The sequence below is a fragment of the Anabas testudineus genome, chromosome 9, assembly GCF_900324465.2.
Source record: "Anabas testudineus chromosome 9, fAnaTes1.2, whole genome shotgun sequence".
In the NCBI taxonomy this organism is placed as follows: Eukaryota; Metazoa; Chordata; class Actinopteri; order Anabantiformes; family Anabantidae; genus Anabas; species Anabas testudineus.
The window spans coordinates 25,639,365-25,656,228 of record NC_046618.1 but is presented as its reverse complement, the minus strand read 5'-3'; the positions used below and the strand labels follow the sequence as shown (position 1 = coordinate 25,656,228).

Sequence of the window (16,864 nt, the reverse complement as noted above, 5' to 3'; positions counted from 1 at the left end):
ACTCCGCTCCCCTCACTCAAGTATGTTGTTGTTGTGGTTGTTATAATTACGTTTTACACTTCAAAACAGGCACAAGGAGAGAAACAAGGCAGCAATGAGGGAGTGCACTCTCAGTGTCACTGTCTCGGGGCCCAGTGCACTCCACACTACAGCCCAGAGCTTGGAAACACTTCCCAAGCAGCCTGACCAGCCGTTAGAGCTCCATCTACCAGACGACAGCTCTGGTCTGACTGTCACCCACTGTGGGCCTGTGACAAGGTCACTTTTCAGTGTCCTTGCTTCTGCCACTGCAGCCTCCTCCTCAGCCACTGCCTCAACCCCTGTAGCTGCCACCGCCAGCCAATCTGCAGCTGCCTCCACGTCCTCTGCAGCTGCCTCCACGTCCTCTGCAGCTGCCTCCACGTCCTCTGCAGCTGCCTCCACGTCCTCTGCAGCTGCCTCCACGTCCTCTGCAGCTGCCTCCACGTCCTCTGCAGCTGCCTCCACATCCTCTGCTGTTGCTCCTGCTCCTCATCCTGTGCCTCTTTCAACAATTTGGCAGAGGAAGGTGAGGGAAGAGCAGCAGCGTCGGGAGCGCGAGCGGGGTCTTCTCATCAAGCCCAGAAAGAACTTTGAGCACTTCTTGTGCAGGCGCTGTGGCCAACCGAAGACCAAACAGTACGGTCACAGCCGATACAGGAACGAACACTTCTGCTCCACAGCTGAGGGTCGCTCCATGGAGGACTGGCTGGCAGAGAAGAGGAGACAGGATCCAAAAAGTGAGTCTCTTACACACAATTGCATTATTATGAGCGGATTAAAAATAAGTCTTCTTCTGAGTGACCTCTCTGTTTTATACTCTGCAGATCAAAAACCACCCAGCTGACGTCTGCCAGGCAGCAGACTGAGGATCAGCAATACAGATATTCTGTCAGTAAGTCTGTAAGTCCTCTCTTCAACACACTCACACACTCTTCCTGAGTCATTGTGTTCTGCTGTAACACTAAACTGGCCTGTCTGACATCTCTTTCTTATTTCAGTATCTTCAGAAGTCTCCCACCCTTCAATCTTAACAGGCCCAGCCATCAATACAACAGCCATTTTAAAACACACTGTACATGTGCAGTCACATGTACACTTCAAACAGTCATGTTTATTAGTGTAGTTGGTTATTCCCTAAAAATGTTTAGAACATAAGGTATAACAGAATTTTACTTATGTTCATATACTGTAATGTTTATATACTGTAATGTTCATATACTGTAATGTTCATATACTGTAATGTTCATATACTGTAAGGTTCATATACTGTAATGTTCATATACTGTAAGGTTCATATACTGTAAGGTTCATATACTATTTACTATGTCACTCATGTGTCTTATTTATTGACACTGATCAGAATCATGTACATGTTAATACTTTGCTTTTAATGTTACTGTGTTTGTAAGAATAAAACCAGGCCTGTTCTGTGCCAAACTAACTTATGAGAGTCTAACTGTCCTTTATGATGATCACACGTCACAGAGAGACATCATCCTGTACACAAACACCACTACATGTCTTCATTTCACTTTGAATAACGATCAGTGTCTTTCACACATCAAAATAGATATAGATAGATGGATATATGGAAGGATGCAAGCTTGTCTGTCTCCAAAGTGAAATTATGGTGTTTCAGTAACTGAGACAAACGCATGTAGTAGTAATGAAACATAGCAGCTTCAAAGGCACTAACGGCCTTTTGATCAGCCATGTTTGTCAGGAACACGTGTGAAGCGCTCGGCTGCTGACATCAAAGAGTCTGATGGCTCTTTGGCAGAGACCCAGAGGTGAGGAGGGAAGGTGTTGAACGATCCCCTGGTGACAAAGTGCCGTCCTGCTGGGACCCTGTGGGTGTGGACTGAGCAGGCAACAACCTCAAATAGCCACTTGACTGAGATCAGTCACACTCCTGTATCCAGACACAGAGGAACTGTTGTGAACTTCCACTTTGTCTGTGTGTTTGATTTGGTTTCCTGTTATAGAAAGCTCAGGGAGGAGGTGAGGTCTTTTTAAACTGTGATATCCTGACAACAACTGTCTTCATGTCTTCACTGTCTGTCTTGTCACTTGTTTCATGTTCCTGTGGAAGGTGAGTGCTCCTGTTCTCTCTGTTGTGTCTTTTCTTTTATTTCAAGGAGTTCATCCCGTCTTTATTTCTTCCTTCTTTCAGGCTCTTCAGTCTCACGGTCAGATCAGGACTACAGACCTGACAGTGACAACACGTCTTTCTCATCTGACAGGGGTGCATCACCCGCTCCCCCTCGGCCTAAAAAGATGAGGACGGGGGATCGGGAGGCCTCCACCCAACCACCACCTCGTCTGAGCCCTGCAAACTATGTGGCAACGACAGGACTCTGCAGCAGGGACACGCCAGCTACAAGACAGACAGCCAGAGAGGGTCTCACTCACACACACACACACACACACACACACACACACACACACACACTCTGTCATTCCCGTTGGAATTTGCTGTGGCTGCTGTAATTTTTTCTTAAAGGTTGGTAATAAATATTTATTCACACATGTAACGACTGCAAGTGATTTTTTAATATTTTTTAAAATGCAGATCGTGATATCAATGTTTGTAATAATACACTAACACTCCCGTATCGTCCCGTTTCGGGATCCCAGGAGATAGTTAACCTCACAAATACCTGAGAAAATGAAATAAACCCGATTACTGCCGTTTTCACTGAGATTTTAAGTCTGTAAGTTACTGGAAATATTTAGAATTTACTGATAAAGTTAAACCTTTTACAGAAATGTGGTGGATTATAGTTTAAATACGAAACAGAAAACACACAGGGAAGCTTTTTAAAACACATTTTGTTTGAAAATTAAGACAAGAAATTAATTCAAACTTTTGAGAATCCCACTTGCTGTCAGCCAATAGGAGGGCAGGATTTATTCCCACTTTCTCAGTGAAACAGAAACGTGTGGCTCGATCCCCGACTGGGACAGAAATGTAAACACACATCAGATTCACGACTGACACGTTAAATCCAAACTGTGACAATCAGCAGTTATTTATGTTCTAGTCAATTACTAATAAGCAGATGATAATTAAACTGTAGCTTAAATTCCTGATGTGTGAATAAAACGGACTTGTCTTGAAAATGTTGTTGACTCTGAGTTTTATCACTTGTGTCTCAGGAAAGTTAAAAATAAATCTTATTTTATTTAATTTAGCTAAAACTTCAGGGACACGTCTGATTGTTGTTACGTCATCGACTCGTCCAACGCCCGCTTGTTGTCAACCAATGGGAAAGCAGGATTAGTTTCGAGTTCAGAAAACAGACAACCAATCAGATGACTCAATTTCTTCCAACGTCGAGAATCCCACTTACTCTCAGCCAATAGGAGGGCAGGATCTGTTCCCACTTTACCAGTGAACCCGCCTCCTGACAGATAACCAATATTTTTATTAAACATATATAAAAAACACGTTTAAAACTCAAATTACGAACCAAATTAGTCAACTCGTTTAACTATGGAGTTTTACAGCACTGTATGGAATTGTTTTGGTAGCTTTAGAGGCACGAAAGCGAAGACGGAACTGTGCTCAGAAACTGTCAGAATTAAATTTACTCTGCTGACATTCGGGGGAAAGTTGATTCTAAACATGATATTTAAATATTTTATGGACCGACAAGAGACCCTCTTGAATTCGGCACAAACATGGTCCACCAAGGAGAAACCTTTCACCTGCTTTCACACTGATTCTGACAGAACCTCACAGTTTAACATAATCCGCGCACCTGAAACCCGACTGGACTGAATCCTGCTGTAAATAAACGGGACCTCTGCCTCGGCTGGATTTGATTTGCTGTCAGTGGTCTGTAGGCTGCACACCTGAACCGAACTCCAATCCCAAATAGTCGGATTGTCACTGACTGAACTGATTCCACACATGACAATGAAAATGTTTCTGCACCACATGGAGACCTCTTGAATTCAGCAGAGTGATATCTTCTTTCATCCTACACAATTTACAAAACCTGAAAGCTGAATTAAATCTGAATCTTTGAATTGTCACATTCACGCTGTTTAGTGCAAAACTCATTCATTTCTAATGTTTAACGTTTAATCGTATTTTTTGAAATGATAAATGCATTTTTCATATAAAATAAAAACTATATTTATATATTTATATTTACTGGGTTAGAATCAATATGTTTTATGAAAACACAGCTGGGACAGTTTACATATGAAACTCTCACAGAACTAAATTCGCTTTTACTAGTTGAACTCAGAAATACCGGAGAAAATGAGATCTGTCTGTAAATTATTGAAAATATTTAGAATTAACTCGTAAAGTTAAACTTTTTACAGAAACATAGTGGATTATAGTTTAAATAGAAAACAGAAAACACACAGGGAAGCTCTTAAAAACACTTTTTGTCAAGGAAATCATGAATATCAAATGTTTGAAGTTTAAGACAAGAAATTAAAGTTATAATTAAATTTACATCCGTTTTTAACGGTAATTAATTATAAAAACATTTATTTCGTACCAGTAATAAAAAATTACAGGACATGAAAATCGAGTCTGAAGTGTTGTCGTTAACGTTGAATTATAAAGATGCTACTTTTCTGTTAGAATTAAAAGTTTTTCTGACATAAAACACTGAAAATACAACTTTAAACGACATTTTAAAACAGAAAAGTGAGTTTTTTCCTCTATAAACAAGAGTCCAGTTTTCACCTGTGCTCTATTACCGATAAACAAAATCCTCCATAGTGAATAAAAACCAGGTGGGATTCTGGTGAAAACAGAAAACATATTATTATTACTATTATCATTACTATTACTATTATCATTATTACTATTATTATTATTATTGTTGTTGTTGTTGTTGTTGTTGTGTGTTTTTCTTCCACAGGTAAAGTTGTAAACAGTCCGTCTTCCTGCTGCTCCAGACCCTGAATCACCCCTGATATAAGAAGTTGTACAGTTAAAAAGACAAAATGAGGAACGCTTCACGAATTTGCGTGTCATCCTTGCGCAGGGGCCATGCTAATCTTCTCTGTATCGTTCCAATTTTAGTATATGTGCTACCGGAGTAACACGACTCTACACAGGGACACACTCCCTTTTATACCGCTCTGACCCGGACGGACTCACACTCATGGTTCCGCTCTCAGGGACGGGAACCGAGGGTTTTATTACACAGGACAGATGAGTACAAACGGCTCTGGGGGGTCTGATTGTGGATCCTTTCTCGTCATGAGCTCCAGTAGCTCGGTGAGACCTTAATCGCTTCGTTTGGGACATTTTTTAGCTTCCGTTGGAGTCCGTGAGGTTCACTGAGGCATGCTGGGAGATTTAGGCACAGCTGTGTTACGTCACGACAAGGGGATTGGGTGGCTGACTCGACGCCCCTCCTCCAGGAAGTCACTGCTGCAGCTCCACCAACCTGCCGCTGAGCGGCGCTGTCGACCGCTGGCTGAGCGGCGTTCAGGGGCGCTGTTGTAGCGTCGGACAGAAGAACACTTGTAGAGAGAAAACACACTGTTAATGTGACGAAACACGCTAAAATAACTGAAATAAAACCACAAAGTTTAATTATTATTGAGCTTCACACTCGTTCCTGTCACATGAATTTAATTGGGATCGACCTCCTCTCTCAAAATGACAGGCTGTCCGACCAGGCTTCCTAAAAATATAAAAACATTTAGCGTCAAACTTTTACAACCTGTAAAAGAAAGAAATATATTCTAAGCATCAACATCAAAATAAACTACTGAGAAAGTAACTCTGTGAGTTTGACGATATTTAAATGGAATCTGGTGAAGACTGATGACTGATCAGACTGAACTCTAGTCCCCGTAAACCGTCCAGTCGACAGTTTGTGGATTATGTCATAAAATATAAAATAGTTTTTTGACAAACAACAATTGAAAAGTGAATAAAGCCCAGTGAGAAATTCGGCCTATACTGAGGCTCAACATAAGGAAGGACTGTGAGATGAAAGTTGATTCAGATCATTGTCCGTTTCATATTTATAGCTAAACTAAATTTATAGATATTAAAATGAAGTCTGGCGCACACACAAGAATCTGCATTTGGGTTGACTAGACTTAACTTGTTTATTTATAATCTGATCTACTGTATCTAATCTGCTGATTTTGTAACGTCTGACCTTTTAATCAAACCAGTTCAGTAGAAGATGCTTTTATTCTGAAGGACAGGTGACAAAGTAGTGTAGTTGCTGCTACAGCAAAATGCTGCAGAAACATGTTATAATGCAAGTTTACTGAAGCTGAAGTACTAAGTACTTGATCTAAAATATGTGTTGAAGATACACAACAGACAAATACAACTTTTTAAAATAAGAAAATATTTATTATCAACGTAATTTCACATTTGTGCTGTAAAAATAAAACTTTATTAAAATGACAGCTTCCTTCTTGTGCAGGCTACATCATCTTTATAAATTTACTGATCTGAAGCAGATTTAGATTTTACTTTGAATGTTATTATTATTATTATAAAATCGATCATAACATTTAACTAACGACTTAATTTGGTGTCTTAATAAAATCGGATTCATGTCGGTCCTCGTTCAAAAACAAACTTTGGTCTCCGCCCTCTCGGGCCGCGGTGAGGTGAAAAACGTGCGCATCCTCCGAGCAACATGGCGCCAGACACGGTGAAAGTTGGAGAGGACAACTTACTATTTATTACCTATTTATGTCCGTGAAAATCTTCCAGACTGATATTTTACACCGGTTCGATGTTGATACAACATCATTTAAACAAACAGGTTGGTGTTTGGTCCGTTATTTCATTGGCACGCAATTATTTACTAACTTTAAACTATGAAAACGCCAGAAGCGGAGAAGCTAACTAGCTAACTAGCCAACGCTGAAGATCACCTGGTTGGAGTTGTCGTCTTTGTTTAGTCAGTTAAAAAGAAATCAAACACTTTTCAAGCACCCGAGTCCCAATTTTAGTGACAAGACGATTTCCCAGCTTTCATTAACAAGCTAAGAAGTTTAAGTCTTCTGTCTTTTTACAGACACTTAAGCAGCAACAGTTAAAGTTCGTCATCAAGGTCACAGAGAACAGCCGCCATGTTGTTACCTCTGGACCTCCAGGTAAGAACTTCACTTATTATCTGATCTTACTTTTCTACTCTGGTTATAAAACGCTGCTGCTTTTTAATGAACATGTCAAAATCATATATTCGTGTCAGAATTAAATGTGGTGCCTTGACTGTTTTGCTCACCTGTCTATTTACCAGGTTTAATGGTTTCAGGTTTATTAGGAACAATTTGCTCCTGCAAGGTGTTGCACAGCTGCCCAGACCATGACACTTCGTGTGTGTGCAACCTTGGCCAACCGAAGACCAAACAGTACGGTCACAGCCGATACAGGAACACTTCTGCTCCACAGCCGAGGGTCGCTCCATGGAGGACTGGCTGGCAGAGAAGAGGAGACAGGATCCAAAAAGTGAGTCTCTTACACACAATTGCATTATTATGAGCAGATTAAAAATAAGTCTTCTTCTGAGTGACCTCTCTGTTTTATACTCTGCAGATCAAAAACCACCCAGCTGACGTCTGCCAGGCAGCAGACTGAGGATCAGCAATACAGATATTCTGTCAGTAAGTCTGTAAGTCCTCTCTTCAACATACTCACACACTCTTCCTGAGTCATTGTGTTCTGCTGTAACACTGAACTGGCCTGTCTGACATCTCTTTCTTGTTTCAGTATTTTTAGAAGACTCCCACCCACATAGCAGACCCACCCACCAATATAACAGACATTTTAAAACAAACTGTACATGTGAAGTTAAGAAAGACGTGTTCATCTAATGTATAAAAGAAGTGTTACTTATATAATAAAACCAGGCCTGTTCTGTGCCAAACTGACTTTTGAGAGTCCAACTGTCCTTTATGATAATTACGTCTCAGGGAGACATCACCTCTACATTGATTTGGCCCAAATGCAAGCTTTGTCTTTCTCAAAATTGGAATTATGGTGTTGCAGTAGCTCAGACAGTCACAAGCAGTAGTAATACAGTAGCTTCATAACTTGATGTGTATTAGGAGATCAGCTGATCTTTGTCAGTGTAGTTATTGGAAGTTAGTGAACTGTGTGTGTGGCACTAACGGCCTTTTGATCAGCCGTGTTTGTCAGGAACACGCATGAAGTGCTCGGCTGCAGACGTCAAAGAGTCTGATGGATCTTTGGCAGAGCTGCACCCAGAGGCAACGAGGGAAGTGTCGAATGATCCACTGGTGATTCAAAGCCCAGGAATGCATGTCCCACACTAATCACTGTCTGCACCTACATATTGACATGTATTGTAGAAAGCCTATGTGATCTGTATATGGAAGTTATGTAGGTTTTTCAACCTATTCGTCTGGCTTGTTATGCTCCTATATGTCTTGGCAGAAGGCAGGAGAAGAAAGACACACTGACTAGGGTGTGATTAGTCTTAGTTTCCTGGTTCTGCTCAGACACCAAGACTTTGCAATGTCTTCTAGTGAGGTTAGGGAGCAGCTGATAATTCTTTGTGCTTTGTGGTCAGCTGGCAGAAAAACTATAGCTATAGTCAAAGCCAGCATGAGTCTCAGCACTAATTCTTAGCACATTTTGTGTTGAATGATCTTTCCCTGTCTGCGGTGAAATTGCAGGCTAAAGTAAAGAAACTGGTGGCCCACAAACATGCCTTTCCAGGCAAGCACAGCAAGCCAACGTTAAACATTATCCTAAGCTATAAACTGTTGAGTTCACTGTATGTTTCATGTTTTTCTTCTTACATTGTGTAATAACAGCCTTTGTCAGACCAGCTCCTCCCTCAACATCATCGGAGGAGTCGGCACTCCTTATCCAAAATCTCCTTGACACCTTTGGCCAATGACCCTCTGCCTCCAGCAAAGGGCATGTCCTTGGTTCAGCAAGTGTTCCCAGGCCAAAAGACTAGAGACTGGCCACACACAGGAGGAGGAGGGTGCAGCAGAGTGTCTGGGTGTGGAGGACACAATTGTGTAGTGTACATAGTTGAGTGTCGTCAGGTGTACTTCCGGGGGGAGAGGCAATTAATATTATCAATGTATTATTAAAACATGATGAATTTTTTCAAAAAGTATTGATTGTGGTTAATATCATCATCTGTCATTCATAAGAACCATCTTCTGTTTTGCAGTTGACAAATACAATGAAGACAGTGACATGGCAACTGACAAAGACTGCCTCTGTTTTAAATAACAGCCTACTGACTTATTTTAACTCCTTTTTGTCCAATGTGAATCTAGTCGTAGTCATGACCTGCTAATCTACTGCAAAGTTAGGATTCTTAGGATTTTACGGAACTTTAATTGACGCTGTAACAGGATAATTATATTGTTTCAAGGAGTTCATCCCGTCTTTCTTTCTTTTTGTGAAGCAGCTCTTGAGGGAAGTCAAACAGTTTTTCTCTCCGTGTCACAGTTTACGCAGCTTTTTCTGCATCATCCTCCCTGTTGTTGACCCGACTCTGTTTGCTCTCTGGTGGCTCGATCCCCGACTGGGACAGAAATGTAAACACACATCAGATTCACGACTGACACGTTAAATCCAAACTGTGACAATCAGCAGTTATTTATGTTCTAGTCAATTACTAATAAGCAGATGATAATTAAGCTGTAGCTTAAATTCCTAATGTGTGAATAAAACGGACTTGTCTTGAAAATGTTGTTGACTCTGAGTTTTATCACTTGTGTCTCAGGAAAGTTAAAAATAAATATTTTATTTAATTTAGTTAAAACTTCAGGGACACGTCAGATTGTTGTTACGTCATCGACTCGTCCAACGCCCGCTTGTTGTCAACCAATGGGAAAGCAGGATTAGTTCCGAGTTCAGAAAACAGGCAACCAATCAGATGGCGTAATTTGTTCCCATATGGAGAATCCCACTTACTCTCAGCCAATAATTTAAAACACATTTTGTCAAGGAAACGATGAAAAGTTTAGATTTTTGAAGTTTAAGACATTAAAGAAATTAAAGTAATGACTGATTTTACATCAGTTTAATGGTAATTAATTATAAAACCATTTATTTAGTACTAGTAATAAAAAAATCCAACTCTGAAGTGTTGTAGTTAACGTTAAATTATAATGATGCTACTTTTCTGTTAAATTCAAAGTTTTTACAACATCTGGGATTAAACACTGTGAAAATACAAAAACCCAGAAAAGTGAGTGAGTCCAGTTTTCACCTGTGCTCTATAAACAAAATCCTCCAAAGTGAATAAAAACCAGGTGGGATTCTGGTGAAAACATATAACATATTATTATTATCATTGTTTTTCTTCCACAGGTAAAGTTGTAAACAGTCCGTCTTCCTGCTGCTCCAGACCCTGAATCACCCCTGATATAAGAAGTTGTACAGTTAAAAAGACAAAATGAGGAACGCTTCACGAATTTGCGTGTCATCCTTGCGCAGGGGCCATGCTAATCTTCTCTGTATCGTTCCAATTTTAGTATATGTGCTACCGGAGTAACACGACTCTACACAGGGACACACTCCCTTTTATACCGCTCTGACCCGGACGGACTCACACTCATGGTTCCGCTCTCAGGGACGGGAACCGAGGGTTTTATTACACAGGACAGATGAGTACAAACGGCTCTGGGGGGTCTGATTGTGGATCCTTTCTCGTCATGAGCTCCAGTAGCTCGGTGAGACCTTAATCGCTTCGTTTGGGACATTTTTTAGCTTCCGTTGGAGTCCGTGAGGTTCACTGAGGCATGCTGGGAGATTTAGGCACAGCTGTGTTACGTCACGACAAGGGGATTGGGTGGCTGACTCGACGCCCCTCCTCCAGGAAGTCACTGCTGCAGCTCCACCAACCTGCCGCTGAGCGGCGCTGTCGACCGCTGGCTGAGCGGCGTTCAGGGGCGCTGTTGTAGCGTCGGACAGAAGAACACTTGTAGAGAGACAACACACTGTTAATGTGACGAAACACGCTAAAATAACTGAAATAAAACCACAAAGTTTCATTATTATTGAGCTTCACACTCGTTCCTGTCACATGAATTTAATTGGGATCGACCTCCTCTCTCAAAATGACAGGCTGTCCGACGAGGCTTCCTAAAAATATAAAAACCGTTTAGCGTCAAACTTTTACAACCTGTAAAAGAAAGAAATATATTCTAAGCATCAACATCAAAATAAACTACTGAGAAAGTAACTCTGTGAGTTTGACGATATTTAAATGGAATCTGGAAACAAAGGTCAGTTTCCTGCTCTTTGCAGGAGAGTTAAAAAAGGTTAATTATTATTATTAATTTGAGTGTCAAGTCAAATATCTTTAATGTGAAAAGCTGACAATAAATCAAATTCTGTTATTATAAATGTTTCTTTGATGTATTGTTTTAGCCGTTAGTGCTTATTCTGAGTTTACAGCACAAATGTGAAATTACGTTGATAATAAATATTTTCTTATTTAAAAAGTTGTATTTGTCTGTTGTGTATCTTCAACACATATTTTAGATCAAGTACTTAGTACTTCAGCTTCAGTAAACTTGCATTATAACATGTTTCTGCAGCATTTTGCTGTAGCAGCAACTACACTACTTTGTCACCTGTCCTTCAGAATAAAAGCATCTTCTACTGAACTGGTTAATTAAAAAGGTCAGACGTTACAAAATCAGCAGATTAGATACAGTAGATCAGATTATAAATAAACAAGTTAAGTCTAGTCAACCCAAATGCAGATTCTTGTGTGTGCGCCAGACTTCATTTTAATATCTATACATTTAGTTTAGCTATAAATATGAAACGGACAATAATCTGAATCACCTTTCATCTCACAGTCCTTCCTTATGTTGAGCCTCAGTATAGGCCGAATTTCTCACTGGGCTTTATTCACTTTTCAATTGTTGTTTGTCACAAAACTATTTTATATTTTATGACATAATCCACAAACTGTCGACTGGACGGTTTACGGGGACTAGAGTTCAGTCTGATCAGTCATCAGTCTTCACCAGATTCCATTTAAATATCGTCAAACTCACAGAGTTACTTTCTCAGTAGTTTATTTTGATGTTGATGCTTAGAATATATTTCTTTCTTTTACAGGTTGTAAAAGTTTGACGCTAAATGTTTTTATATTTTTAGGAAGCCTGGTCGGACAGCCTGTCATTTTGAGAGAGGAGGTCGATCCCAATTAAATTCATGTGACAGGAACGAGTGTGAAGCTCAATAATAATGAAACTTTGTGGTTTTATTTCAGTTATTTTAGCGTGTTTCGTCACATTAACAGTGTGTTTTCTCTCTACAAGTGTTCTTCTGTCCGACGCTACAACAGCGCCCCTGAACGCCGCTCAGCCAGCGGTCGACAGCGCCGCTCAGCGGCAGGTTGGTGGAGCTGCAGCAGTGACTTCCTGGAGGAGGGGCGTCGAGTCAGCCACCCAATCCCCTTGTCGTGACGTAACACAGCTGTGCCTAAATCTCCCAGCATGCCTCAGTGAACCTCACGGACTCCAACGGAAGCTAAAAAATGTCCCAAACGAAGCGATTAAGGTCTCACCGAGCTACTGGAGCTCATGACGAGAAAGGATCCACAATCAGACCCCCCAGAGCCGTTTGTACTCATCTGTCCTGTGTAATAAAACCCTCGGTTCCCGTCCCTGAGAGCGGAACCATGAGTGTGAGTCCGTCCGGGTCAGAGCGGTATAAAAGGGAGTGTGTCCCTGTGTAGAGTCGTGTTACTCCGGTAGCACATATACTAAAATTGGAACGATACAGAGAAGATTAGCATGGCCCCTGCGCAAGGATGACACGCAAATTCGTGAAGCGTTCCTCATTTTGTCTTTTTAACTGTACAACTTCTTATATCAGGGGTGATTCAGGGTCTGGAGCAGCAGGAAGACGGACTGTTTACAACTTTACCTGTGGAAGAAAAACACACAACAACAACAACAACAATAACAACAACAACAATGATAATAATAATAACAATAATAATAATAGTAATAATAATAATGACAACAACGATAATAATAATGATAATAATAATGATAATAATAATAACAATAATAATAATAGTAATAATGATATGTTTTATGTTTTCACCAGAATCCCACCTGGTTTTTATTCACTATGGAGGATTTTGTTTATCGGTAATAGAGCACAGGTGAAAACTGGACTCTTGTTTATAGAGGAAAAAACTCACTTTTCTGGTTTAAAATGTCGTTTAAAGTTGTATTTTCAGTGTTTTATGTCAGAAAAACTTTTAATTCTAACAGAAAAGTAGCATCTTTATAATTCAACGTTAACGACAACACTTCAGACTCGATTTTCATGTCCTGTAATTTTTTATTATTTGTACGAAATAAATGTTTTTATAATTAATTACCGTTAAAAACGGATGTAAATTTAATTATAACTTTAATTTCTTGTCTTAAACTTCAAACATTTGATATTCATGATTTCCTTGACAAAAAGTGTTTTTAAGAGCTTCCCTGTGTGTTTTCTGTTTTCTATTTAAACTATAATCCACTATGTTTCTGTAAAAAGTTTAACTTTACGAGTTAATTCTAAATATTTTCAATAATTTACAGACAGATCTCATTTTCTCCGGTATTTCTGAGTTCAACTAGTAAAAGCGAATTTAGTTCTGTGAGAGTTTCATATGTAAACTGTCCCAGCTGTGTTTTCATAAAACATATTGATTCTAACCCAGTAAATATAAATATATAAATATAGTTTTTATTTTATATGAAAAATGCGTTTATCATTTCAAAAAATACGATTAAACGTTAAACATTAGAAATGAATGAGTTTTGCACTAAACAGCGTGAATGTGACAATTCAAAGATTCAGATTTAATTCAGCTTTCAGGTTTTGTAAATTGTGTAGGATGAAAGAAGATATCACTCTGCTGAATTCAAGAGGTCTCCATGTGGTGCAGAAACATTTTTCATTGTCATGTGCAGAATCAGTTCAGTCAGTGACAATCCGACTATTTGGGATTGGAGTTCGGTTCAGGTGTGCAGCCTACAGACCACTGACAGCAAATCAAATCCAGCCGAGGCAGAGGTCCCGTTTATTTACAGCAGGATTCAGTCCAGTCGGGTTTCAGGTGCGCGGATTATGTTAAACTGTGAGGTTCTGTCAGAATCAGTGTGAAAGCAGGTGAAAGGTTTCTCCTTGGTGGACCATGTTTGTGCCGAATTCAAGAGGGTCTCTTGTCGGTCCATAAAATATTTAAATATCATGTTTAGAATCAACTTTCCCCCGAATGTCAGCAGAGTAAATTTAATTCTGACAGTTTCTGAGCACAGTTCCGTCTTCGCTTTCGTGCCTCTAAAGCTACCAAAACAATTCCATACAGTGCTGTAAAACTCCATAGTTAAACGAGTTGACTAATTTGGTTCGTAATTTGAGTTTTAAACGTGTTTTTTATATATGTTTAATAAAAATATTGGTTATCTGTCAGGAGGCGGGTTCACTGGTAAAGTGGGAACAGATCCTGCCCTCCTATTGGCTGAGAGTAAGTGGGATTCTCGACGTTGGAAGAAATTGAGTCATCTGATTGGTTGTCTGTTTTCTGAACTCGAAACTAATCCTGCTTTCCCATTGGTTGACAACAAGCGGGCGTTGGACGAGTCGATGACGTAACAACAATCAGACGTGTCCCTGAAGTTTTAGCTAAATTAAATAAAATAAGATTTATTTTTAACTTTCCTGAGACACAAGTGATAAAACTCAGAGTCAACAACATTTTCAAGACAAGTCCGTTTTATTCACACATCAGGAATTTAAGCTACAGTTTAATTATCATCTGCTTATTAGTAATTGACTAGAACATAAATAACTGCTGATTGTCACAGTTTGGATTTAACGTGTCAGTCGTGAATCTGATGTGTGTTTACATTTCTGTCCCAGTCGGGGATCGAGCCACACGTTTCTGTTTCACTGAGAAAGTGGGAATAAATCCTGCCCTCCTATTGGCTGAGAGTAAGTGGGCTTCTCAAAAGTTTGAATTAATTTCTTGTCTTAATTTTCAAACAAAATGTGTTTTAAAAAGCTTCCCTGTGTGTTTTCTGTTTCGTATTTAAACTATAATCCACCACATTTCTGTAAAAGGTTTAACTTTATCAGTAAATTCTAAATATTTCCAGTAACTTACAGACTTAAAATCTCAGTGAAAACGGCAGTAATCGGGTTTATTTCATTTTCTCAGGTATTTGTGAGGTTAACTATCTCCTGGGATCCCGAAACGGGACGATACGGGAGTGTTAGTGTATTATTACAAACATTGATATCACGATCTGCATTTTAAAAAATATTAAAAAATCACTTGCAGTCGTTACATGTGTGAATAAATATTTATTACCAACCTTTAAGAAAAAATTACAGCAGCCACAGCAAATTCCAACGGGAATGACAGAGTGTGTGTGTGTGTGTGTGTGTGTGTGTGTGTGTGTGAGTGAGACCCTCTCTGGCTGTCTGTCTTGTAGCTGGCGTGTCCCTGCTGCAGAGTCCTGTCGTTGCCACATAGTTTGCAGGGCTCAGACGAGGTGGTGGTTGGGTGGAGGCCTCCCGATCCCCCGTCCTCATCTTTTTAGGCCGAGGGGGAGCGGGTGATGCACCCCTGTCAGATGAGAAAGACGTGTTGTCACTGTCAGGTCTGTAGTCCTGATCTGACCGTGAGACTGAAGAGCCTGAAAGAAGGAAGAAATAAAGACGGGATGAACTCCTTGAAATAAAAGAAAAGACACAACAGAGAGAACAGGAGCACTCACCTTCCACAGGAAACATGAAACAAGTGACAAGACAGACAGTGAAGACATGAAGACAGTTGTTGTCAGGATATCACAGTTTAAAAAGACCTCACCTCCTCCCTGAGCTTTCTATAACAGGAAACCAAATCAAACACACAGACAAAGTGGAAGTTCACAACAGTTCCTCTGTGTCTGGATACAGGAGTGTGACTGATCTCAGTCAAGTGGCTATTTGAGGTTGTTGCCTGCTCAGTCCACACCCACAGGGTCCCAGCAGGACGGCACTTTGTCACCAGGGGATCGTTCAACACCTTCCCTCCTCACCTCTGGGTCTCTGCCAAAGAGCCATCAGACTCTTTGATGTCAGCAGCCGAGCGCTTCACACGTGTTCCTGACAAACATGGCTGATCAAAAGGCCGTTAGTGCCTTTGAAGCTGCTATGTTTCATTACTACTACATGCGTTTGTCTCAGTTACTGCAACACCATAATTTCACTTTGGAGACAGACAAGCTTGCATCCTTCCATATATCCATCTATCTATATCTATTTTGATGTGTGAAAGACACTGATCGTTATTCAAAGTGAAATGAAGACATGTAGTGGTGTTTGTGTACAGGATGATGTCTCTCTGTGACGTGTGATCATCATAAAGGACAGTTAGACTCTCATAAGTTAGTTTGGCACAGAACAGGCCTGGTTTTATTCTTACAAACACAGTAACATTAAAAGCAAAGTATTAACATGTACATGATTCTGATCAGTGTCAATAAATAAGACACATGAGTGACATAGTAAATAGTATATGAACCTTACAGTATATGAACCTTACAGTATATGAACCTTACAGTATATAAACATTACAGTATATAAACATTACAGTATATAAACCTTACAGTATATGAACCTTACAGTATATGAACCTTACAGTATATAAACATTACAGTATATGAACCTTACAGTATATGAACCTTACAGTATATGAACCTTACAGTATATGAACATTACAGTATATAAACATTACAGTATATAAACATTACAGTATATGAACATTACAGTATATGAACATTACAGTATATGAACATAAGTAAAATTCTGTTATACCTTATGTTCTAA

At 39.8% G+C, this 16,864-nt stretch overlaps 2 long non-coding RNA genes and 3 other non-coding genes across 6 annotated transcripts; 3 read left to right on the top strand and 2 right to left on the bottom strand.

Annotated features, from left to right (window-relative positions):
* The first annotated feature begins 612 nt into the window (after positions 1–612).
* LOC113151186 lies at positions 613–1,157 on the top strand. The gene is made up of 3 exons (XR_003297702.1): positions 613–758; positions 846–921; positions 1,020–1,157. It is a non-coding gene; the product is annotated as an uncharacterized LOC113151186 (long non-coding RNA).
* Positions 1,158–4,991: 3,834 nt separating this feature from the next.
* LOC113151399 lies at positions 4,992–5,097 on the bottom strand. Its single transcript, XR_003297716.1, has one exon. It is a non-coding gene; the product is annotated as a U6 spliceosomal RNA (small nuclear RNA).
* Positions 5,098–6,644: 1,547 nt separating this feature from the next.
* LOC113150253 lies at positions 6,645–9,646 on the top strand. 2 transcript variants are annotated; one of them, XR_003297667.1, is made up of 5 exons: positions 6,645–6,794; positions 7,050–7,128; positions 7,290–7,483; positions 7,571–7,646; positions 7,745–9,646. It is a non-coding gene; the product is annotated as an uncharacterized LOC113150253 (long non-coding RNA). The 2 variants fall into 2 exon arrangements; XR_003297666.1 differs by having other exon boundaries at positions 7,275–7,483.
* A 771-nt stretch (positions 9,647–10,417) lies between these two features.
* LOC113151406 lies at positions 10,418–10,523 on the bottom strand. Its single transcript, XR_003297723.1, has one exon. It is a non-coding gene; the product is annotated as a U6 spliceosomal RNA (small nuclear RNA).
* A 2,203-nt stretch (positions 10,524–12,726) lies between these two features.
* LOC113151405 lies at positions 12,727–12,832 on the top strand. The gene has a single exon (XR_003297722.1). It is a non-coding gene; the product is annotated as a U6 spliceosomal RNA (small nuclear RNA).
* Positions 12,833–16,864: the final 4,032 nt, after the last annotated feature.